Source organism: Trachypithecus francoisi, unplaced genomic scaffold, assembly GCF_009764315.1.
Source record: "Trachypithecus francoisi isolate TF-2019V2 unplaced genomic scaffold, Tfra_2.0 Lachesis_group4, whole genome shotgun sequence".
Classification (NCBI taxonomy): Eukaryota; Metazoa; Chordata; class Mammalia; order Primates; family Cercopithecidae; genus Trachypithecus; species Trachypithecus francoisi.
In genome coordinates, this window is record NW_022681469.1 from 131454897 (window position 1) to 131482097 (window position 27201).

The 27201-nt window shown below is 41.6% G+C and overlaps 1 protein-coding gene across 7 annotated transcripts in view; it reads right to left on the reverse strand.

Annotated features, from left to right (window-relative positions):
• The window catches only part of ELMO1 (engulfment and cell motility 1), a 586094-nt gene that overhangs the window by 244257 nt on the left and 314636 nt on the right, over positions 1-27201 (reverse strand). The window lies entirely within an intron of this gene.

A 27201-nucleotide genomic window follows, 5' to 3' on the forward strand; every position in this document is an offset into this window, starting at 1 on the left:
GTGACAGAGAGTAACAGGGAATGCTTGGGGAGGGGAGTTTAGATAACCAAGTGATCAAGGAAGGTTCTCGGACTATTGAGAATCAAGCAATGAGAAAGATCTTGCTATGTCAAGGTATGTGAGAAGGAACATTCCAGATAGAGATGAAGGTCAGAGCCTATTGAGGTGAGCTTGGCAATGGGCTGGCCTCCCCAAAACATATGCACTCATTCTGCCCAAGCACAGAGAATTTCACTTCACTCAGCCTGAATCACCCTTTTCCTTTTCAGGGAACCCATTCTGGTTCTAACCAGAAATTCCCATTCTGGAAAGCAGGAGGGGAGAACAACTAAGTTCCATTAATTAGTGAATTTTATTTTCCTTCTCAATGTTTTCTATCTGAGACAGCCAGATTAGAGAGCTAATCTGAAGCTCCTGATGAGAGAAATGAACTGAAAAAAAGAAACAGAGCCAGAAGACAGAACATAAAGAAAAGACAGAAGACAGGTAGTTTTCATCGGCTCCCAGAGAGCACATTCCCTTGTATTTCCCATTAACATTCTATTAACATTTCATGAGCACATTAATATTTAATGAGGCTGTGATCTGCATACACTGTAGGTAGAATTACTGCAGCCAATAAATGCTTGGGAAACATTTCCAAGGCACAGTTTATTACCAGGCGCTAAATTAAGTAGTAATTTAAGTAATCAATATGTAAATCAGCTTGGAGAAGTCCTGCTCTTTATTTTTTAATGCACCATCCATCTTATAACATTTACCCACGTAAAGAAAAATAAACCTGCCACCCTCTTGACTGATTTCTGTTGTCAAGGCAGACACAAATACTTAAAGCTACGTGTGTAACTCTTGAGATCAACTTTCTTACAAAAATATTGTTGAAAAGATAATTATGAATGCTACTAGTTAGACACTGCTATAGTGAGAGATAATTCTTAAGCTGGACAATAGCTTTTATTTAACACATTGATACATCTACATTCAATTTTGACATCCTGATATTAACCATGTCCATCAGAGACATTTTGAAAAGCTCCATTTGGAAATACCAGAGCTTATTTTTCATCTTTATTTTCCCCCTTACTCTTCAGTTTTAAGAGCAAATATGCTAGAACAGAAATCACAGTGAAGTACTAAGAGCTGCTATTGCCACTCATCACATGCCAAAATAAGTTTTCTGCATGTTTTATCTGTGCAATATGAAGTTATATTTTATAAAATGCTTCATAGTTTACAGAGTATATTTATATATTCTCTATCAATTGACTTCCAACAAGTACATCCATTAATAAAGTAGGTATTATCAGTCTCTTAAGAATGCTGAAACAAAAGGCAGAGGTGACTTTTTGACCCTGGAGTCCTTTTTTTTTTTTTTGAAGATGTAGTGTCACTCTTGATGCCCAGGCTGGAGTGCACAATCTCGGCTCACTGCCACCTCTGTCCCCCCTACTCCCCCTCCCAGTTTCAAGCGATTCTCCTGCCTCAGCCTCCCAAGTAGCTGGAATTACAGGCGCCCGCCATCACGCCCAATTAATTTCTGTATTTTTAGTAGAGACAGGGTTTCACCATGTTGGCCGTGCTGGTCTCGAACTCCAGACCTCAGGTGATCCACCCGCCTTGGCCTCCGAAGCGCTGGGATTACAGGCATGAGCCACTGTGCCCAGCCTTGGAGTTCAACTTTTAAGGTCTCCAATGACCAAATCTCTTCCTGTCTCCTTATAGTTTACAAATTAGCTTCACATATATACTACTGAGAAACTCAGTAGATTTCATGTCTAAAGAGGCTAAGGGGACTTTGATCAAATTTTTCTATCTACTTGAAGTGGTCTATAAGCCCTGCTCCTTCTAGACAAAGGTATAAGGTTCTGTGTCATCTCAATTTATCCCCTGAAGCTGCAGTGTCCCCACAGACTTTATTTCCATAAATTCCAGGCTTTCCTCTGAATGCTCTGCGTTTCTTGGCACTCTTCTCCAATTGTGTAGATCAGGAACCTATTTGGCTTAGGCATGACCATGAAGTGTTGAGTCCAAGGCCAGCCTCACCCAAGTATGAATCCCTTCTCTGGCTCTCTTGCCCTCCTTGCCTCAGCATACATGGCTGATTTATATTCACCTGCTTGTCTCTGACACAATCTCTCTTCCACTTTCTACTGAAGTTCTCTCTTTTTGAATTGGGAGAGCCCAATTCATTCTGTGTCTCCTGTAGCCAGCCCTGGAGGGCTTGAGGGCTTCTTTCACAGCCTGTCACCTGTGGAGGCTTCTCTTCCACTGTGAACCTTTTCCATGTCACTTTGATGCTAACCTAGGGTCAGGTGAGGCATAGTGGCCTCCCCATAGGCCACACCAAGGACAGTGTGTGTGAGGTGGTACTGTCTGCAAAGACAGGGGACACAAAGCAGCTACGAGAAGCACTGATAATGTAGAGACCTTGGACAAAGGTGCCGCCAACTAGAATGAACTTGCACGAGGTGCTGCATCTCTTTGTGTGATACGAAGACCTTATATAAAACCCATTTCATGGGACTGTTGTGCTATCAAGTCACGCAACAAAGGCAAAGTCCCTAAAACTGCCTTCAGAGAGTTCGTGTTTTTATCTCTTTATTGCGCTCCCTCTTCCTGTTTCTGCATGGCCCATGGCCAACATTTCACACAACAGTTTTACCAGCAGCTAAACCAAAATCATGACTGCGGTGAGACTGGCTCTCTGATGACAGGCTTCTAGGGACTCATGAAAGTAAGCCAGAGGCCTTCTGGTTGTTTTAGCATGAGAGGCAGAGAGAGAGATAAAAGTAGGTCCTCACCTGCTTACAAGAAGAATGCAAGATAAAAAGTCCCATGTGCTGGTGTTTAGGCAGGGCTCTCCCACAGGAATGCAGGGTGATAACAGTGTGAAGAGCGAACAAGGACCCCACAAAAGAAGTCAACGCATGACATGGTGTTTCTGGCAATAAAGTCCTCAAACTAAGCTGTTCCAGCCACCATAGGGCAATTGTCCTGAGAATCCTTGTCAATGTCACAAATCTGTTTCCTGACCCACTGCAGATCTTCTCCCATGCTATATCAACAAATAAATAAGAAGCCTTATCAGTATCAATGAGATCTCCCCACACTCCAACAGAGGGTCAGTGTCCCCTTAGGAATACTATCAGGCAACTCCCCAGAATAAAGTGTTAGTCCTTAGATCATATCCCAAGACCCAGATCTATTCCAGGGTCAAAGAGCAAGCCCAGTTTTGATTCCTCTTACAGAGACTTGGGCGTCACAGGGGAGTCACTTCTCCTACATTCTCCCTTGGTGCTAATGCTAATGATGATTGGTGCCAAGAAAACTGAAGACCAGCATGAGAAAGAACCCTGAGTTGCCTCAAGGGGGCTGCACAAGAGGTTACTTGTGATCATCAATTTCAATCAAGTCCAGAGAATTAAACAAACATGTCCAAACTCTAATAGGACGGTTTTAAATGAGCAGAGAAAGACCACTAAAATTATAGAAAGTGTGCCAAGTGGACAAACAAAATGGAACAGATCAGAACCACAGGCTGCTAGTTCACCAGATCTGCCTAGAAAGGAAGTGAAGCCTGGAAGTAAATAAACCCAAAAGAAAAAAAGCTTTAGGGATGCTGTCAAGATGGCAGCAAAAGGCAACAAACAGCTAACAGCTAACATTTATGGAAAGCATTTCTCTCCCAGGCCTTCTTCGAAGGGCTTTGTACAGATTGTGTCATTCCACACACGTACCAGCACATGACAAAATACTAAGCCATCTCACTTTACAGATGAGGAAACAGAGACAAACAGATGTGTCATTGATCCAAGGTCACACAGCACAGAAATAAATAGACCCAGCATGGAAGCTTAGGTGGCCTAACCCCAAAGCATATATTCTTGGTTACCAATTCCTGTTGAATACAGAAAGGGTGAAATATTACAGTAATAAAGCTTTGAGCAGGAAAGACCTTCATGGAGTCACAAAGGAGTGATCAGCACTGTGGCTCTGGACAGAAGCAAACTTCCTGGATCTATTTCTTTTTTTTTTTTTTTTTTTTTTGAGACAGAGTCTGGCTCTGTCGCCCAGGCTGGAGTGCAGTGGCCGGATCTCAGCTCACTGCAAGCTCCGCCTCCCGGGTTTACGCCATTCTCCTGCCTCAGCCTCCCGAGTAGCTGGGACTACAGGCGCCTGCCACCTCGCCCGGCTAGTTTTTTGTATTTTTTAGTAGAGACGGGGTTTCACTGTGTTAGCCAGGATGGTCTCGATCTCCTGACCTCATGATCCGCCCGTCTCGGCCTCCCAAAGTGCTGGGATTACAGGCTTGAGCCACCGCGCCCGGCCCTGGATCTATTTCTAACAAACAAAATCAACTTCTTGGTGACTTTGTACATATCCCTTAACCTCAGTTTTCTCCATAAAAATAGGGCAGGAATACGTATCCATAAAGGGTTGTAAAGATTAAACGGGAAAACAAAATGGAAATAAAGATTTCCTTAGTGCCTGAAATACCTCAAACACTTGATGGAGACAACTGATACTAATATCATGATAATAATTACATAAGCTCTTGTTCCAAGGTATTACTCTTTGCATTTCTGAAATATTCGTATAGTTCTTGGGAAAATCTGTCCAAAAAAAAACACAACAGAAAACAAAACATGGTTGCTGTAGCCGTTATTAATCTTGTTTGTTGTGATAAAGTAAGGACTTGGGTGAAATAAATAATATTTCCTTCTTAGATGGGTTTCCTCAAGTTCTTTCAGCATCTCTTTAGAAAAGTGTGTCTTTAATGTGTGTCAGAATCACCTGGAGAATATATTGAATGCAGGCTGCTGGGAGGCTCCCCTAGGGTTTGATTGAGAAGGTCTGAGGTGGAACCCACAAAAACAAGTAAGTCAGTAAACCAAGTCCTAAAGTTTTCTGAGACAATGAGGGGACTGAGGGAGAGAGCTAGAAAAGGATTTAAGATAATATTTAAAAGTTATTTTCAGCAGCATGCTCTTAACTAAAAACTCCATTCCCTCACCTTCCCTGAGCCTTAATTGGTCATCTAGAGAGAGGCAGCCATCCATGGTTTGTCCAGGCTGCGGAGGCCTCAGGCCTTTGGACAGGGCCAGTGCTGCCAGGCAGCTGAGATGGGCTTTCAGAAGATTGGAAATGACCAAGTTAAGAATGTGAGTATAACGGACCACCAGGGAAAAGGACAAAAAACTTAAAGCGATATTTCCAAGAGCCAAATAACAATGCATCCCAGGAAAAGGAGAAAAAGAATGTATTAATATAATGAGTCAGACTGTTAAAAAAAAAAAAAAAAAAGGAAAGAAAAAAGAAAGGCACACAGGGAACCAAGATAAATAATAATCTGGACAAATGAGAGGAATGGTATAAAACCCAGCAAATGAGGTGAAATGCTTCCAGAATAAAATTAGGCAATTGCACATACAGAGGCATAATAAAGGCCATGAATATAAAATGGCAAGGAATTGACCGGGTAATGGTATAGTAATTAAAGCCTGGAGGTTCATAATAGACCTCAAATTGAACATTAATCAACCAAAAAAGAAATGCTCCCTGTACAACAAAAGCAGGATGTGTGAAATACACAGAGCAATCACAGCCACGTTTTGCTGAAAGGTCCTCCCTTTGAGCATCACATTGGGTAGCACAAAGAGGCCAAAGGATCAAATAATAGCAGAATGACTTGTGTTTGTGCCTGCACAACATTACTGAGGGAAGCCGAGCTCTGTTGACTATTCAAAGGCCAGGAGGTATCAGGGGCAATCCTCCAGCTGACTCCCCCACCAAAGAAGCTAGGCTAAGAAGATCTCCCCTTTTATGCCAGTACATGTGTTCCTGGGCGCAAGGATGGGTACAGGTGTAATGGGCACCTGTAGGCTTCACTCCAGGTTTATTTAAAGCAATAGTTCTCTAACTTGAACTTCTATTAGAATCCTCTAAAAGTTTATTAAAATGCAGATTACTGGACTCCACCCCCAGAATTCTGATCAGACATTCTGGGGTGCACTCACGAATCTGCCTTTCTAACAAGTTCCCAAGTAACACAGATCTGCTATTTTGGGACCACACTGTGGGAACCACTGACTTAAAGGTCTGTCACATGTACACTCCCAATTTCCATCATTAGCAAACCTTTTGTTTTTAAAGACATGTAAAGCAATGAAAGTAGAAAAAGAAATAAATCTGACTGGTTTTGGTTTGTTTTGTTTTTCCTGTGACTAATAAAAAAATCATTAATAAGAATCAAAATCCATAGAGAGAGAAAGCAGAATGGTGGTTGCCAGGGGCTAAGAAGTGAGAATGGGCAGCTTAGCAGGTATGGGGTTGATTTTTGGGATGATGATGATGATGTCTTTGGATCTACATAGAGGTAGTGATTGCACAACACTGTGAATGTACTAAATGCCACTGAATAGTTTACTTTAAAATGGTTAATGTTATGGCATATGCATTTCATCTCAATTAACAAAAAAGAGTTAATACATATTAGATTATTACCATGTGCAAACTCTCAAGTGTTTAGCTCATTGGTCCTCACAAGCCATTGATCTGGGATGATGATGTCATCTTTGGATCTACACAGAGGTAGTGATTGCACAACACTGTGAATGTACTAAATGCCATTGAATAATTTACTTTAAAATGGTTAATTTTATGGCATGTGCATTTTATCTCAATTAACAAAAAAGAGTTAAGACATATTAGATGATTACCATGTGCCAACTCTCAAGTGTTTCGCTCATTTGGTCCTCACAAGCCATTGAAGTGGGACTGCATTTTACAGATGAAGAAGCCATGCATTAGAGCTTAAGTAAGTTGCATGCTGTTTAGGAGGAACACTGCTATGGTTTGAATGATGGTGCCCTTTCCAAAGTTCATGTTGAAAATCCCCAGTGCAACAGTAATAAGGGTGTGGCCTTTGGGAGGTGATTAAGTCATGAGGGCTTCTCTCTCATGACTGGGATTAGCACCCTTGTAAAAGAGCTTGTGATTGAAAGGAGGCTCTCACTTGCCCTCTCTCCCTTCTACCATGAAAGGACAGCATGCTCCTCTCCTCCAGAGGATGTGGCACCAAGGCACCATCTTGGAAGTACAGAGCACAGCCCTTACCAGACAACAAGCCTGCTGATCCCTTTATCTTGAACTTCCCAGTCCCCAGACCCATAAGAAATAAATTTCTATTGTTTATAACTTACCCAGTCTATGGTATTTTGTTATAACAGCAAAAACAGACTAAGACACTATAGCTGTTGGCTCAGAAATGGCCCAGGATGACAGTCCTACAGGACATCCAAGGACAGGACATTGGGTGTGCCCTGTCATACAAAGGGGAGCAAAGTGTGGCATTCGTACAAAGTCCTGTGGTATCCTTGAGGTAGAACTCCTCTGCTGCATACTCTTTAATGCAAACCACACACACTTCACTGCAATTTTTTTTAAAGTTCACATTTTAAATTATTTTGCAGACATATACAATCCCAGTACTTCTCAAACTTTAAAGTACTCACAGATCACCTGGAGATCTTGTTAAAATGTGGATTCTGACTCAGGAGGTGTGGGTTGGGACCTAAGGTCCCACATTTCTAAGCTCCCAGATGATGCTGATGCTGCAAGTTCAAAGTCCATAATTTGAAAATCAAGGCACTGCTTCCCCAAACTACCAGCTCAATTCTAGCCCTAGTCTTTCCCAACATCCTTACAATGTATTACCCTTTGACCAATTCCTTCATTCCATGAATATTTTTAAGCATTGATTATTGCTGAGCAACTTGCTAGATACTAAAAATACACGTATGAACAAAAGTCCATTTTGAGGGTCTTGCCATCTACTTGGAAGATACAAGCACATGGGATTGGTAGGATGAGCCAACTTTCACTTCCTTTTAGGTGTCTCTATATTGTTTGCATGTTTCACAAATAAATATCACTTTGTGCAGTGAAGGTGCATATGAGATGCAATGGGCAGACGGGGGGCTTCATGGAGAAGGTGAGCCTTGAGTTCAACCTTGAAGAAGAAACTGAGGTCACACTCTCTCCTAAGGCATCTTTTTAACATTCCACACCAGAAGTGAGCTGTGGAACGCAAGAAAGACTAATTACAACGGGAAAATGGATGCTGAATAAAGGCAGAGAAGACCCTATGCATCTAGGGCAGCATGAGCAATAAATCAAGATCACAGGGCAGAGTTTTGACTCTCTCAACATTACATTACTGAATACAAATGCCTCGTATCTCCTTCACCGGAGTGCAGAGATACCAAGATGTTTGGCTTTTGTCTGTCAGTCACTGTTGGATGAAAAATTAAGCTTGACATTTCTCAATCCTGACTTCTTACTGAGAAATTGTCACCACTGTCTGAACAATTACTGCTGTCTTAAGGCACAGTTACCCTCCACATATATTGTCTGAAACATATTTGAATATAATTCGCTTTACAAAACAAACACATTCCAGGAAAGCTAGTGGTAAAATGAATTTCTCTAAGTCAGCTCCCGCCTCACTTTCTCACTTAGTACATTGATTTAGAAATTCACTCTGGTTTGGGAGAACAGACTGGAGAAGATGGAAAGGTGAGGAGAAAGAACTATTTCTTATTAGCCTCTTCTGGACAAATAATAAATTGGCCATTGCAGGAACATATTATCAAACAGAAAATGTTAATTTTCTGATTATGCACATGACAAGTTAGCTACAATGAAAAAATTATTGACTGAAATCTAATTAAGAAATTAGGCCATAAGTTGTTTCACTTGAGGTTAAAAAAGCAAGTGAAAAGGAAATCTTTTCTTCCTATTACATCTAGCTTTTTAAATGGAGTTCATCTCATTACATCTCATTCTGTGTATGAATCATAAATATTGCCTATTCCTGCTAGAGGAAGATCTCCCTCTGGTACAGCTCTCCTACGGGGCTAGGCCAAGATGCGGCTCCCTCCTAGTGAAACTACCTCCCCAACACCCCTCCCCTGACACTGCCCCTCCCACACCTGTCTCAATGTTTCCTCTCCTTCAGACCCAATCCAAATGTCACTTTCTCCATAAACCCTTATGCAATAAAACCTTATGTACAGGTTTCCTAAGCAAGCCTTTGAAGTGTGGGCTTTGTCCCCGGGAGATATGCTTCTGAGTTTTTTCATTTGCATGGCCACATCGTCCCTGGGGGCACACCAGGCACATGCTTCACTGCAGAGAGTTTCCAAGTGAGTATTCTCCCGAGTGAGATAATCTTTTATCTGTATCTTTCTTACAATAATTCCCATTTTATGCCCCCAAATTATGGTAAAGTATATGTGTCTTACCTTCCCCGATAGAGTCAACCCCTTGAGGTTGGGAACCACTTCCTCACTTGTAAATCTCTGACATTGCAGCAGAGTTGCATATACAGTAGGTGCTCAGTAATGAAGCAGTTACTCAACAAGTCCACGGACAGTACGAGACATGACTCTGACCTCTGGTGAGGCTGGCAGTGCCCACAGAGGGTTCAGTCAGCTTCTCCATCCCTTACATGAATACCAACTTGCCTGGCTTTAGCATAAGTGATTCCATCACTTATTACATCTATATGTTCAAATGCATCTTAAGTGAGTCGTCCCTGTCCTCCATATTCCCAATCAGAAGCAAGGGCTTACATGACGTACTGAGAACCTCTAACTTCCCTCTTCATCAGGAGGAGGCTCAGAACCCAGAGGCTACTCAGCAGTCAGGGCACATATTCCCACAGAGAATCCACGCTGGGGAGAAAACTCACCTGGAGACTCTCTGCATTGAAGCATGTACCTGGTGTGCCCCCAGGGATGATGTGGTCATGTGGATAAACAATCTCAGAAGCAAACCTCCCTGGGCCAAAGCCCACACTTCAAAGGCTTGTTTAGGAAAACCGTGCACTCAACCTTCTTTGTGTATTGTGAAAATAAACATTTACAGAACATCGGAATGTGTGAAAAATGTCCTTAGTTGTGTGTTTATGGAAAACACTTGGCAAGTATTTGCTCTAAATGCTTCCTGTAAATGTTGTGAGTGAGAACCAGCAGGAAAATGTATGAGACGAGAGGGAGCCAACTCCCACAGCAAAAGAATGTCCCCTTCCCTTCCACACACCCCACGCACTGCCTCCACTCTGCACCCTCCACCCCACCCCTGCACAAAGGAGGCCCCGGGGATCTGGGAATGTGAGGGAGGGGAACAGAGAAGGGGCAATCTGCGAAGGGGCCTCCAGGCTCGGCATTCCATGTTAGAGTGCAGAAAAGGAAACTGACTCGTGTTTCCTAGGTGATGATGCCTCCAATAGGATTTCCTTTCCCTTCATGCACATTGGTTAACAGTTCTGACTCCGAGTTCCCCCGTTCCAGCTGCAAACATGGCCTCAACACCCACCAGGTCTTCCCCACCTGAAGACTGGTCTGCCTCTCAGTTAACTCTTGGACGCTTTCATGTGAAAATTAAAGAGTGGAAAGCAAGAGACTCAAATATATTTCTTTAGAGCAAGATGCATGGGACATTTCTCTTAATTCCTCAACAATGGGCAAAGACCTCTGATGATATGAACTGAGAAGGGAAGAGAGTGTTGCAGGCCACAGCAATGAACACTTGTGGTTTCCGCAGGAAGCAACCTTGACCGCCTCCAGGTTGCCCTCTGGGATGAACCAGGTCCTCCCCTGCCACATGAGGTATGTAGTGGGTACTGCAGAGAGGTTGGCTGCGCTTGGTTCCCAAGCAGCCTCCGTGATAAACAGTCTCAGTGTTGAAATATCAGGGAGATCAATTATCTCGCAGATGTTACATGCCAAAAGGCTACTTTTTTTCATTTCAGAATTCTTTCTTTTTTTAAGAAATAAAAGGACACAAATCCAATGTGCTTAAGCCTGCCAAGGCAAAGAGGCCCAGCTGTCTGGCTGTATTTATATCTGCACAGGTGCCCAGGGGAACTCCAGCCTCACTCTCAGCCTCGTCTCCAGGTGCCCTACCTCTGCCCAGAGGTCCTCACATCTGCACCTGACTGGAGCTAATGACAAACATCCTGACATAGCAACTTTCATGTTGATTTGCAAAATGATTTAAGTACATTTCTAAAAATAAACGTTAGGTCAAAAGGTCTCAGCATTTTTGCCACTTAAAGTATACCTATGTAACAAACCTGCATGTTCTGCACAGGTATCCCAGAACTTAAGGTATAATTTAAAAATACATATATATAAGTATTGATAAACCATAATCTAAAAATGATGTCATTTCACACTTCCCAAAGCAATGGAGGAGTTCCCTTTAAAATCATTTCACCGGCTCATCTAGACTCACCATGCAAAAGAAAAACCCATAGTCTCCTCTGATGGAAGAAGAAAGGGGCTAGGGGTCCCAGACTCTCCCAATCAGCCCCATGCTGTGGCTCTTCCCAGCCATGGACCAGGACAGCCACTCCCTAATCATGAAAGAACCCAGGATTTCCTCTCCTCCAAGCAGCTGCGCCCTTGCATGGCTGGGTATGTATGGTGGTAAGCGTAGGGGATTTTTTGGTAAGCTCTTTGGGGAAGAATTCCTACATCAAATATATATTTATGAATTCAGAGAATTAAGAACATTCTGAATTCAGAAAAGACTATCAGTTACTTCATTCTCCTTTGCCACCACATTCCACCAGCATCAGCTGTCCCAGAACCATGTGGGTCTCTCTCTTCCTGTCCAGATCCTCTTTTGTTTGTCCTTCAGCCGTTCTGACAGTAGGTTCCTTGGGGCTTTTGGTCCAGCTCTGTGTTCTCTGCAGGCTTCTGCCCTGAGAGTCAGTAAGACAGTGTTTCTCACCTCAGGCCATGACGTGGTACTATGGACTGGACACATGACTCACCCATTGAAAAGATCAAGACATATAAGTTAACCTCACCCATTCCACAGTCCCTCATACTGCTGAGAAGAGCAAATGGGATAATGCCTGAGAAGGCAAAAGCACCATCAACATCCAGCGGCTGGTGCCAGAGCAGGCAAACCAACTGTTGCATCACTTTCAAAAGGCTTGCAGGCCATAGACTGCTGGGAGCTTGAAATCAGCCATGGCAGGAGTATTGATACCACAGAGACCAGCAAATGCTGCAAAATACTAATCAGATTTTTTTTAAAGAAAAACTTACGTATTAGCATACTATCAAATCCAATGTAAAGTATTAAAAAGTCACCACCAGAGCTGCCTGGGTCCAAAGGCCCCAATTCGCAATTTACTATCTATTGTAACAATGGGCAAGTTACTTCACCTCTCTGAGCCTCAGTGTTCTCATCTGCAAAATGCGCACAATGATAGTGAGAATTCAATAAGGTAATGCATATAAAATGTTCATAACCATAGCCTGGAAACATTCATTACTCAATATAGTTTAGCTTTCTTTTTGTTCCTACCATATGCAGAGTAGAGCCCTAAGCTGCCAAGCTATCAGCAGAACTGACCCTTCTGTTGAAAACTAACTAAATTGTTGGTCTTCTTAGTCATTTGCTTATAGAGAACTCATGTCTGCTCATGTAACATGTGCACATCTTCATGGCTTTCATAACTGAAACTTGTTGTAAGGCTTTATCCTGTGTAGCTCAAACTCTGCCCAATTTGATGGTTCCACCAGGTCATGGAAAAAGAGATTCCTTCCAAGTTATGCTTCAGTTTTGATCTTCTGACACATATCACTTAAGGCCATAAAGGACTTCAGAGGGGGAAAAAAGAGGAACACAACCCTGTTCAAGGTTCCACACATCCTATCTTTCATCATTCATTTAATTTAGATGGTCCAGTGACAGAAAGTAAGGACATAGGGCAAAAAGAGATGGTTCCTGCTCAAAAATTTCATGTTTGAGAGAGATAATAATCAAATAATAAAACATATGATTATATAATTCCAAACTAAGTGCTATAAAGGGACTAACATGGAAATAAAACTAATGGAAGAGGAGCCTGAAGGGTGAGGTCCTGCAGGATTAATCCGGGGATAAGAGGGCAAGAGGGGGAGGCATGGAGAAAGCAGGAGCTGAGTCAGCAGCAAAACCATGTGCAAGGGCCCTGTGGCATAGAAACATCAGCAGTGAAGTGCTGAAAGATTGGCTAGGGTGACCTTCCTGATCTTGGCAAATGCAAGTTTGTACACAGGTGTGAATGACATTAACCAGAGTCTTAGAGTCGAAAAGTCTCCAGATATCAGGACCAGTGTTACAGAGCAGCATTTGATAAACCAACCAAAGAGAAGTTAGTTGTTAGGGTTGAAATTGTTTCAGTTGCTTTATAAAATAGAAGAAAAATATTGTCTATTATGTATGATGTATGCCAAATTTTGGAGCCTTGGGTTTTACACCAGTGCAGGCAAAAAGTTGATAAAATTAAGGTCAATGTAAAAATAAAATTACCTGACAATGTCAACCACTACTGGGTGCACCAGGTGTACAGCATAGTTCCTAAGGGGGAAGCTATTTTTAACTAATACAAAGGGACATTTGGGAACATTACCACCTAAATTTTATTATAACAATACAAACTGCCTTCTGATTTGGTAGGCAGGTTGCTAATACTGGCTGGGCTCTGGTCACATGAATCCTGTTCAAAAAGGAAAGTCAGCAGTGACTCACCCAAGCCCAAGCATCAGCATATCTGGGGCAAGGCCATTTTGGGGCATACCAATATAGTTTCTAATTTGGTTTTCATTCCAGGATGGACAAAGGCCAGAAGGGCAGCTGCATCCAGAGAGGTTAGAGCGTGTTCCAGATGGAGATCTACTCCTGTGGTTTCCATCCATGGGGTGAATCCTGCCAAAAGGTAGAACACCAGAACTCTCTGGGTGGAGTCCTGCCACTCACTCGATCCAGGCACTCATTTAACAAATGTGTGCTGAGTGTCTTCTGTGTGCCTGGCACTGCCCCGAACACTGGAGTACTGCAGTAACATCATGGATACTCTGTGCTTTTATGAGGTTTGCTGGCTAGTAAGGGTGAACAGGAAATAAAGAAAACAGTGAATACAGAGCATGTAAGAAATGTTAAATTTTGAGAGAAATAAAGGAGGTAAGGTAGACAGGGAGCAAGAGGAGGAAATCAGTACTTCATATCTGGAGGTGACAGAAAGCTGCTCAGAGACTAAAGGAAGTGAGGCGATGAGCCACGTGGCTACCCAGAAACAGATTCCTAGGAGAGAAAGCAAAAAGTAAAAGGCCCAGAGGCCAGATGTACCTGGTATGTTCAAGGCCAACAAGGGTGCTATGGACGGAATTGTGCCCTTCCAAAATTCACATGTTGAAGCCCTAACCCCCTATATAGTGTGTGACTATATTTGAAGGTAGGGCCTTTAAAGAGGCAATTAAAATCAAATGAGGCCATCAGGGTAGGATCAGAATCTGGTATGACTGGTGTTCTTATAAGCAGCAGTGACAACAGGGTGTGAGTGCACAGAAGGATGGCCATGTGTAGAGGTAGCAAGAAGGCAGCCGTTTACAAGCCAAGAAGGGAGGCCTCAGAGACACCAACCCTGCCAGCAGCTAGATCATAGGCTTCCAGCCTTCATAGCTGTGAGAAGATAAAGTTCTGTAGTTTAAGCCAACCAGTCTGTGATATTTTGTTATGGCAGCCCTAGCTGACTTATCCAAAGGGGGTCTCTGTGGGTGGAGTTGAGGGAGGAAGGAGCAGGATAGAAGGACATAAGGATGGAGAGCCAGAACACTGCAGAGCCTTGAGAGCTGTGGCAAAGGTGCTGAATGTTTACTCTGAGTTAGATGGGAGTCACTGGAGGTTGTAGGCAGATGAGGGACGTGATCTGACCAATACTGGAAGAAACACTATGGCATCTTAACGTTCTGGCTACTGTGCTGAAGACAGAAAAGATGAGCAAGGCTGGGAGCAGGCAATACCAACCAGGCTGTTCCACCATTACAGGAGAGAGGTTTGATGTACTGGATTACCGTAATGGTGGCAGAAGTGGGGAAAGGAGGTAGGTTTCTGGAAAGCAGAGTCAATAGGATTTTGAGAGTAGAGTCAATAGGATTGAAAGTAGAGTAAACAGAATTTGCGGGAATTAGTTTGTTGGTAACTGGGTCTTAATGGAAAAAAGAGTAACTTACTGAGTCAGAGACTTTAGTCACTGGGTTGGCCTACCAAGGCAACCCATATTCAGTGCCATGAAACATTTAAATAGCAAAGTCCTGAGTAGGTTTAGCCACACTGAACCCCTGTGGAAGGAGAGCCATTGCTAGAAGGATATTTGTAGCAAAATATCAATTGAATGGGGAATTCAAGCAATGGAGAAAAACAGACAAAATCAAGCATCTAAGCTTCCATTTTAGAAAGCCAGAAAAAAAAGAACAAATTAAAAATCAAAGCAAGCTGAAGAAAAGTGTAAAAAAAATAATGGAGTGGAAATCAGTGAAATTGAAAACTGGAAAGCAATATAGAAAAATCAATAAAATCAAAAGCTAGTTTTTTGAAAAGATCAATAAAAACAACAAATCTCTAGCCAGGCTCAACGAGACGAAAAGAAAAATGACACATTATTAGCATCAAAAATGAAAGAAGAGTCAACTTTATGGATCCCATGGATATAATGAAGGAATATTATGAACAACTCTATGCTCAAAAGTCTGATAACGTAGATGAAATGGACCAATTCCTTGAAACGCACAATCTACAAGAACCCATACAAGAAGAAATAGACAATCTGAATAGACTTATATCTATTAAAGGAATTGAATAAATAATTAATGACCTTCCAAAATGGAAAGTATCGGGCCTGGAAGGTTTCACTGGTGAATTCTATAAAATATTTAAACAAGAAAATGATATCAGTTCTCTACAATCTGTTCCAGAAGGTAGAAGCAGAAGGAGTAGTTCTTAACTAATTCTATAAAACCAGTATCACTCTAATACCAAAACCAAAGGCATAAGGAAAAAAAAATACAGACCTGTATAGTTCTCATTAACATAAATGCAAACATTCTTCACAAAATTATCAAATAGAATCCAACAATCTATAAATAAAATTATGTACCACAACCAAGTAGGATTTGTTCCAGGTATGCAAGGCTCATTCAACATTCAAAAATCAGTTGATGTAAAGCATTGTATCAACAGGCTAAAGAAGAAAAGTTGTATAATGGTATCAATAGACACAGAAAAAGCATTTGACAAAATCTAACATCCATTCATGATAAAAACTCTCACCAAACTAAGAATAGAGCAGTTCCTCAGCTACATAAAGAACATCCACATAAAATTTATGGCTGACATCATACTTCATGGTGAGAAACTTGACTCTGCCCTAGGATCAGGATCAAGGCGAAGATGGTCACTCCTATCACCCCTATGTAACATCTTACTGTCAGTCCCAGCTAGTGCAATAAGACAAGAAAAGAATAAAAGGGTATACAGATTGGGAAGGAGGAAACAAAACTGTCTTTGTTCACACGGGACATGACTGTCTATGTAGAAAATTCCAAAGAATTAATACATAAAATCTTGGAGCTAATAAACAATTATAGCAAGACTGCAAGATATTGGCTTATCAATTGTAACAAATGAGCCATTCTAATGCAAGATATTAGTAACAGAGAAAGCTTACTTTCGCCCAACTTTTCTATAAACCTAAAACTGTTCTAAAACACAATGTCTATTAATTAAAAAATTAAAAAGGCAGAGAGGTCTGCATTCTCTTGACTTGAGAAAAACAGAAGAGAGAGGATTCCCAGAAACCTTTCCCCTTCAAAGAAATAAGAAGTAAGCTGTAGTTCTTTGAACTCTTGCATTACAACAATTAAAGCAGAAAAGGGAGAAGAAATAGCAAAACCCCAGCAGAGCAGCTGCTGAGGTTTGCACAGTTAAGGTAGAAAATGCACATTTAAAGGTGGAAGCTTGGTCAATTACAGCAGAAAGAAAGAGGGGCTTGTCACAGAGCAGGTACCGCACCCAATAAATATTTAACTTGCTAAACAAAACATAAAAATGAACAATGTGGGCTGAATTTGGAGAACTGGGTTGGAGAAATAATGGAAAGATACTAACTGGATCTAAGAGAAACCACAATAGTTACTGTGAGCTAAGTCTTGGCTGGTACCTCAGTGAGGGAGTCAGGCACACGTGAGCCTTCTGAAGTTTTTAACCTTTCAATTCACACTGGACTTGGGTTTACAGTATGTCAACTGCATATAGTTCACTATGTAACTTAGTTTCATTTTTTTCTCAACAAATTCATCACTGTTTTAAAGTCCCACTGTGTTTTAAAATTTTTTAAGAGAAAAACCAACACAACAATAACCGCAAAAAACCTTTGGAGAAAGCTAAGCAAAAGTCTGAAACCTCTTTCACTAAGGACTCTCCAAGATAGGTCGCTTTTGCATCAGAAACCATGAAAAGGCAGCCTGGGTCATCCTAGAAAAGTACTACACGTGCCTGGGCAATGACTTCCACAGGAACAAGTGTGTGGGCAAGGAAATCACCATTATCTCCGACAAGAAGCTTTGCAACAAGAAGGCAGGCTACATCCTGCGTCTGATGGAGCAGATTTGGAGGGGCCCAGTGAGAGGCATCTCCATCAAGTTGCAGGAGGAAGAGAGACAAAAAAGGAGAGATAATGATGTTCCTGAGGTCTCAGCCCTGGACCCGGAGTTCACTAAAGTAGGTCCTGACACTAAGGAAACGCTGAGACTTTGGGGCTTTCACAGACTGTCCCACCTGTGGGTCTCTCAGCCTACAGCTGGGATAAATTTCAAAACACCATGTGGAGCTGTTTGGGTCTTTCTGCAATGCTGTAGCATCTTCAGTTAACCTGGAACAACAACAAAGAAACAAGCAAGCATTCTGAACTTAATGCTCAGCTTGGTACCAAGAGAGACAAGGAGGTAACTACCACCTTTCAGCTCTGCTTCAGATTTCAGACACCTCATCCAGCACCCCAAGAACACAGGTGAGCACACCACACAGGCACTGCTACAGTCAGCTAACAGAGGTTTGTGGACACTGCCCTCCCTCCCTGGGACAAGGGATCTTCTGAGAGAAAACCAAGCCCACATTTAACAATGATCTCATCCTCATGCTTGAAGTATTCCATTCAAATCATTGGCTGTGGAAGTCAGAAATTCTTCCTTCCAGCTCAGTTAGTAAATCTAATCACACAGTCACACTCTCAAGGGGTCCCGATTGTTTCGCAGTAACAGCTTGGTTATTCACAATCAACGAAATTAATGCCACTATTTTTAAAACATTTAAAAATCCTGTATATACAAACAAGCCTCCAAGCTGTGGACTTTGGTCAAAGAAAGAACCAAAATTAAAGGCAGGAAAAAAGTACTTAAATGAATTATGAGACAAAGAATCATTTCAAACATCCCAGCAAGGCTGTGCCTTTGGGGTCCTTGTTATTCTAAACTGAATCCTTTCTCCACATCACCTAGAAGAAAAATGTCACTCAAATGAAAAATGTTCCTGTATGGGATTGTGTGTTTAATTGGCAACATATAATTTTATTTAAAAAAAAAAAAAAATGAAGAGCAATTGCTGTTGAAGCCATTTCAGGGATGAGAGAAGGGGAGGCTCTGTCAGCACAATGGGAACAAAAAAATGATGTGCACTAAGTGTTATTCCAATCATTTGCTTCATAGTTAAGTTTAATTACACATTACACGCTGCCCTGTAATTATGTCGCTTGGGGAACTGCCAATTTACCCCTTGAAATGTTAAAAGTCCCTTAGTTTATTTTAAAGTCTCGGCATCGCCTCCACCAGCACCCTGCCTTAATGCACAGGGACTACTTGGTTCCTGTTCCCTTCAATACACACTGGTGTGTCCTGCAAGGGATCCACTCTGTGATCTGACTCCTGGTACAGAGGGCTGATGACACTCAGAGCTCCCAGAGCACTGATCCAGTGCAGATGTTTGTAAGATAATCTCGTGACTTTTTTTCTTTAGAATTCACAACGGGAGAAACTGGGAAACATGCCTCTTCCTCTTCTTCAGTCACAGGAGATTGGGATTAAAGTACTTTATTCTCAGCCAGGGAATAAACACCCAACCAAAGATGAAATGCCTGCTTTCTGGGAGTTTACAAGGATGAAAAGATAAATACCGAGCAAATACATATGAAACTCCCAGAAGACTGTATATCAATCAAGTACTACTTTAAGGAGTGGGAATGGGAACAATCAACTCAAATGGTTGAAGCACCTTCTATGTGCTGGCAGTGTGCTCAGAACTTCACAAATGTCATTACAGACTATCAGCATCAACGGGCACTAACTCGAGTGCCTTCAAGTACCAGGCAGATAACTAGAAAGCAAGAAGCAGTCAGCCATAATACGAGAAGGTGTCTGGGGCTCTCAGTTAATTGGGGAGGGAGTGTAAGCCCTGACAAAAGGCAATCAAATTATCTTCTTTTTAAAAACACTGGGTCAGTGAAGCAAAACACATCCGTAGGACTCATTTGAACTGTGGCTACCACCTCCATATGAATCTATAAGCCTCTCAAAAGCACAGGGTATGGACAATGGACACATATTATCTGGATTTAAAATTCAGCTCTGGTACTACCTTAGCCGTGTGACTTTGGGCAAGCCACTTAACCTCTCTGTGTGTCAGTTTCCTCATTTGTAAAATGGAAACAGTAACAGTGGCAACCTCAGAGGGGTGCTGCAAGAAATAAATGAAAATGCTCCACTTAGTTGTTCTAGTGAGCTCCAAACATGTGATTGCTGTTATCACTGATGTTTATGCTCCCTGACCGGAAAAGCTGAAAAGAGATTCCCCAAAATGACTCTGCACTTGAGGTGGGCCTTGAGGAGAAGAACAGAGAGATCTATAGACTGGAAGGAAAGGGCACAAGGTTTCGTTATCTTCCCACGTCTGGGAACATTGAAGGGAAATTTCAAATAATGTATGTTGAGTACTCAGAACATAGTAAAGGCTCAAAAGATAGTAGCTTTTCTCACGCTAGGTAATTTCAGAGCATTTTCTCGAGGTTTCTGCCTCAAAAAATCCAGGCCTCCCTGTATCAACCATGAGTTAGGATCTAAATCACTACTTCTCCCAACTATTTTTTGTAAGTATGATTTACTATGTATGCATCATGAGGAGGAAAAACTCACTTAAAGGTTTTAAAATAGTGTAAACTAAACATACTTTAAACTCCTCATCTGTTTAAAAAAGTGGCTATAATGAAATACTCTTGAGAAAACAATCCCTCAGTAGAAACAGCCATCTTCATCACAGTCTTTCTTACTTGATACATTATAAATATTTCTCTTCTGAGTTGGCATAATATTAGAAACATATATATGCTCTATCTCACAACTGCATGAAACCATTGTGATTAATCTTATTTTTAAGGGCATTTCTATTTTCCCCCCCCTCAAGGAATTCATTATCTTCTATAACAGTCAGCTAGTATGCAAAGATTTTCCAACTAGATGAAATGTTAATCATAAATTATGAGGGACGCTGAAGCAAGAACTGTCAGGTACGATCACCAGATTGTATACATTAATTATGCGATTTTTTTTTTTTTTGGTATAGCAATTATATCTCGATAAAACTAGAAAAGAAAAAAGAATTGCGGATATGTAAGGAACACACAGTTTCCAAGATTTACTTTTAAATTTGTTCCTGGAAACCTCAAGATTATACAAATTCAGTTGGGTAACAGCTTTGTTGGGTAGGATTTTATCAACTGGTTGGGTAGCAGTTTAATTAAGAAAATATTTTATTTATGACATAGCACCATGCCCAATCAAACAGAGAACAGGGGTCAGGCTTGTTCTATTCCATACTGAATGCCCACCAGAATACTTCTCTAAGAAGCAGTGCCATTGTTTAAAATTAGGTTGCTGGGAAAGGGGGCAAGCCCTAAGTGATTCTGACATAAACAGTGTAATAACTTACAAAATAATGAAATATTTACCTGCTCAATACATTGTGAAAAACTGCAAATAAGTATCTAGCAATGTTTTTATAACTTGATAGTTGTGCCCAGTATAAGTCACATCTAAAAATCCCAAAGGAAACAAGGAATCTCTCAAGTAAAAAAACAAATAAACTACTCCCTTCACTTGCTTGCTTTTCTATTTCGGGTATTTCACAATCAGATCCTGCCTTTCTTCACCACCACAGTCACTGTGCATGGCTCCACACAGGTGCATGGTAGATGTTTGGTAATATTTCATGAAAAAGTCAATGAATGAATGAATGAATGAATGAAAATGAATGTTAAAAGGATTTTTCTTCTTTTAGTTGGACACTTTTAGCATCTAAGAAGATGGACTGTTTGTTTTCTATGTATATTTTTTCCTCTGAAAAAGATGTAAGCAATAATAGAAACATCTCATTTGCGTGCACTTGGATTTTATTGTTGCACGTTAAATGTTTATCTAACTTTTTTAGAGCCTGGGATTAATGCGCAGTTTGCTTCTGTCTGACTGTGATGCCAAGAGGGCTCAGATGACTGACAATAGTTTCTGAACATCCGAATACTTCTGCATGTTACTTCTCGTATCATCACTCTGAAACTAAAGACAGTCTATCTCTGAAACGTGAAAAGCTTTGCAATGACACCTTCCCTGTGCTCACTTATTCCTTAAAATAGCAACTTTTGGGTGTCAATCAAATATCTTCAGAAATGGCTTCCTGACCATGCTAGATTTCAGAAGATCTTTAACTGAATATGACGACTTGTTTGATAGTCCTGTGGACTTTCCATGCTTTCTAATCATTCTCTCTTTGAATCTGTCCCCTTTCCCTCCATTCCAAGAACAACACTATTGCCCTCATCATACTCCAAGCCCAGAGACAGAAGGCTACACAACTGGAAGGAGCCTGATATTTGCAGTCCGAAGATTTAAGTTCAAATTCCACGTGTCTACTGGCTATTTGACAGACCAGAACTCTCTGCACCTCTTTAAGTCCCAGCTCCTGAATTTATAAAACGGTGATAACAATGCTTGTTCCTAGGGATTACTTGAAGACTGAGCTCATCTATGCAGCCTGTCTTGCATATTACCAAAACCACACTAGGTATTCATTGCTCTGGCCAAATGGGAAGGTGAATATTACCATGAAGAATTACATCATCCTGAAACCACCCCATCTGCTAGTCATAGCCTTTTTCTTAAGTTTTTCTTATTATTCCAGTTCCACCTTTGAGAGAGCCCTAAGTTTCCTTGCCATTGCTTCCTGCTTTGTGGTTGAATCTTGGCTCCCACATTGGCCAGCATAGGTCTTCAGTCAAACTAAAACTAGGTAATCCGGGTTTCTCAGTAGTTCCCAGTGAATAATTAAATGCATCAAGAACATGGGCTGGGCTCGGTGACTCACACTTGTAATCCCAACAACTTGGGAGGCAAAGGCGGGCAGATCACCTGAGGTCAGGAGTTCAAGACCAGCCTGGCCAACATGACGAAACCCCATCTCTACTAAAAATACAAAAATTAGCTGGGTGCGGTGGTGCATGCCTGTAGTCCCAGCTACTTGGGAGGCTGAAGCATGAGAATCACTTGAACCCAGGACACAGAGACTGTGGTGAGCTGAAAATGCACCACTGCACTACAGCCTGGGCGAAAGAGTAAGACTGTGTCTTTAAAACAAACAAACAAACAAACAAAAAACACCATAAATTCTAAGTCTACAGATTTTGCTTCCAAGGGAGTCACTAAGCTTCCTTCTTCCAAAACACTGAGAATTGTCATTCCAGGGAGTAAGAAAAAAGCAAGACAAAACATCTATAACACACTCAACTCTGTACCATTATCTTGTCTCTGAAAATAATGACAGCAGGATCGTAGGCATGAGCCAAGAACCCTCCCCTCCACTTGTCTCCTTATTGAGATAGCCTCGTACCATTCCCTTGGTTGGGAGAGCTGGGGAGTGAAGCATTTCTAGAAAAAGTAAAAGCAATTATACCCAGAGTAAATAAGACTTGGGAGTCTGAAATCATGCTATGCCCCAGATTTTACTCGGTGCACAGTAAGATACTCAGATTTGCAATTCCTCCTCATGTTCTGAGCCTGTCCAAGTGTGGGGTAATTCAGTTACATCCACTGCTTTCGTCAGTACACAGTTACAAAACTTTATTCGAATACAACATGAGAAACCAGGCCGCCCATCACAAAATTCACATAGCAAAAATATACCTTTATTACTGTTAGGAGGAACAAAGGCCATGATTCTCCAATGGTAAAAAAGAATTTATCATGGTCAAGAGATCGTTTAAACCAGAACTAAAGAAACTCTTTACTCATGTGAATTATAAGAAATGATTAAAAGCTACTATGTGCTAGGCTCTCTGTCAGGGGCTAGAATATAAATGAACCTTGGTGCCTGCTCACAAGATGTTTACAATCAATTAGGGAAACCGAAAGTAAATACATTTAAGGTTGTACAGTGTTCTAGGATTTAAATTGTGTGTCCATGGTGCAAAGAGAGTGGATGGAGTCATCCGGGTAGAGGGTCAGGAAGGCTTCTTCAGACAGAAGATGGCCTTTGCCATGAGGGCTGTCCAACAGACACATGGTGTGGGACAGGCACTCAGGCAGAAGCAAGAATGAGAGCAAAGACACGGTGATAGAAATTTGCCTGGCTAGTTAGGCCTACCATCATTTACATAGGCAAAGGCTACTATGGCGGGGGGAGGGGGGATGGAAAGAGGGAAAGGGGAGTTGGTAGCAAGAGATAAAAGTCACAGAGATAGGCTGCGGGCCAGGTATGGTCCCTGAAGCACTCGGAACTCTGGTTAGGAAGATCATCCTAGCAACTGGCACGGAATATGGGTTTGAAGGTTCCAGACATTAGCAAGGAAGCCACTAAGATAATATTGTGACAATATAGATGAATGAATTGGAAGGAATAAGAATGCTTAAGGAGTTAGAATATAATGTGATATCTACATGGGTCTGAGCTCAGCCACCCAGATCTCACTGCCTACTGCATACGTCCTCCTAGACAGATGTCCTACATGCGTGTAAGAGTCTGGATGGTCCAAATGCCTGCCCCTGCACAGACCTGCACTATCTATTTCCTTAATGACGCCACTGTCTACTCCCACTCAAGGCAGAAACCTCCCTCTTCCTTGGAGAAGGTCAAGTTGATTTTAGTTCCAAAGTAACTCATTCAAACTGTTCCATTTCATTGCCACTCCCACTCCCCTAGTTCAAGTTATCTCCATTTCTCTTTTATTTTTACCCACATTTTATTTTTGCCTCTGGTCTTGATTTCTCACATTGGTTTTCTAGTGGGACCGTGATCTGTCTAAACTTCATTTTCACCTTGATTTAAAACACTTCAGAAATTCTTCCCTGCCTTTAGGTCCAACAGACCTCTTCGGATGGCTTAAGACATCCCCATTGAACTAGCACATTCGCCTCACAAGCCATGTCCCATATGCCAGTCCCTGCCTTGGCCATCCTATACTAGTGTGGCTCCCCGAACAAAGCATGCACCGTTATACCTTTGCTCTCGTGGTTCCCTCCACATGAGGTAGTACTCTCCATCTCTTCCCTTCACCGGCTTAACTAGCACTATTCAACAGCTCTGAGCCTAGATGCCACTTCCTCCAGGAAGCTCTCCTGACCTGACCCCCACATCTGTGTTGGTGACGTTCCTCTGTGTTCCCAGCATACTCAATCAAGACACATGCCAAGTGACTTGGAAACTGCCTGGTATTTGTCTCTTCACCCCACAACCCACCACCACCTCTACTTTTGATCTCTAGACAGTGAACTCCTCACTGTCAGGACCCATGAGCAACTTGTTTTCTTGAGGAATCCCCATCCTTTGGCTCATGGCTGGGCATTTGATGGTTACTCAGGAAATGTGCAGCCTGAGGGACTGAGACAAGCAAAGGTCCAGAGACAGAGTCATGGGGGTCCTGTGCATTGATGGGCAGGCGGAGAAGAAACCTGCCAGAGAGATGAAGAGCAACTGTCAGCAACAGAGCCAAGACAGATCACTGGCTGCTGGGCAAGAGAGGCCTGGTCACTAGAGTGTGTCAGGTGTCAAGGGCAAGGTCAGTGAGACAAAGGATGAGGAAAGTGCTCTGCATTTGGCAAGACAGCTTCCAGAAAGCAAAGGAGAAGTGTCTTGGAGCAGGATGCTGCAAAGTGAGTGGCAGGCAAGATTAACCCAGGGCAAAAAACAACTTGGGAACACATGGCTAGAAAGTGGGTGAGGGACCATGATACCCGGGAATGACAAGGGCAACGAGGGAATATGTGTGCATATATACATGTGTGTTTGTGTATGTGAGTTACAATTATTTAAAATCTCAACTATAAAACTGACTGGCAAAGAGAATGAATAGTGAGGCAATATTCAGGTACAGAATAAGCATTTATCAAATGAAAGATATAAATAATAAATGAAAAACTGCATTCATAGAGAAGATATACATCCTCAAAACAGATTTTTATCAAAATGTAAACTGAAAAGATTGAGCCCATCTTAATGTTTCAGAAAAGACCACTGAGCTCATAAATCAAAATTTAATTAGCTGTCCAGATTACTATTTCCACTACCTATAGCACTACTGCCGTATCATGGAGATATCTATTTTCAAAGTCACCCTAAAATTTCCTTGCAGAGATCTTCAGACTTTATATATGCTCTACTAACCCCATGCCTTCACATAAACAGCCTTAGCTTTCTATCTAGTAAATGCCCCAAAGTCAAATGGGACACAGAAAAAAATTAGGGAAAGGACACTTCTGAGAAACCAATAAAGTCATCTGAGATACAGGAAAGTCTAACCAATAAAGAAAAGTGCATGTGGACCAAAAGCCACACTTTTCTTTACAAATAGATTTTTTCTTTTAAGTCCTTATCAAATATAAAGTTTTGTCAGGCTGCCATGGTATTCATTTCACTTACAATGTTTAAAGAACACATTGAGGAAAACAGGCTTAAAACATTAAATTACTTTCCATGAGACATATGCTTCTTATGCAATTAACAATACATTCAGCATCAATAAGCTCCAATTTTAGAAACACTCATCCATGAACATTAATCAGTTAACGGTAAATTCAATTTCTGCTTAGCTTCTACTTTTCACGCGCAACTCTCCAAGGCTATACTACATGGTATCTCAAAAATATTAATTTACTTACTACAAAAGCAGATTACATTCTTAGAAACCATCTGTGCAACAAATATATTTGCATGTAAGTCAAATCAAAGTTTTATGGAAGAACAATTTTCTTATGTGGGACTGTATTTCTGACCAAACACTTGATCCCAAACCTTTCAGAGAAATGACAATAAAATTATCCGTATAATCAGATTGCAAATAATATTTCAGAATAGGTCAACGTTTCCCAAACTGCATATATATAGAACAATACACAGATTTACAATATATTGCCTACAGAGAACTCAGTGATCTGGCATGGCCTTATTCAAGGAGATCACTGCTGGGTGGTACAGTTTTTCACTGTACAGACGGTCCCAGAGACTACAGATTTTGGCCAGTAGCACACCACTAGGCACAGTGACAACCGAAGAAACATGCCCACACATTGCCAAATGCTCTCTGGGGGAATAATTACTGTCCCAACTAAAAACCATCAAGTCTCTCTGGTTTACAGAGGAAACTTGAGCCCAGACCAAAGGAACTGCCCACACTGACATCACTGGATGATGATAGTGCCAGGACTCCAACCCAGGTCTCCAGGGAGCCAGTGCCACAGAGAATCCAACAGAGAATGTGAGATTAATGGACATGCTCTTATTATATTTTAAGTTCAGCCTTACTCTTCCTGCTTTAGGTGACTTGTTCATCAAATACTTTCTAAGCTTACATCTAGTCATCATTTTAACCACTCACCAATTCCCCTGCCCCATTTATTCATATCCTTCCCTGATCTCAATCTTGGATCTACCTCATCTTGACTGAGTCTGGGTTCTTCTCCCTGAGGACAGGGGAGAGGTGTCAGCACAAATCCAGGGCTCCAGCCGAGTAGCCCTGATAGATGACCATTCTCTGCCACTGTCACCTTAGGCTCCCATTCATTCATACTCGGTTTCCTCCATGCCAGCACTGCCCAGTCAGCAGGTGGCATCTTCCATTTCACAGAGAAAACAGAGTCCCCCATTTCCTTCTGCTCCACCCACAAATTAATCTACCTTTGTGACTGAAATTTGACTAGTCTGACGTGAAATGTAAGAAGGCATTTCTCTGCCTTCCCCATCTCTCCCATTTTTCTTTGTTTCTGTTTATCT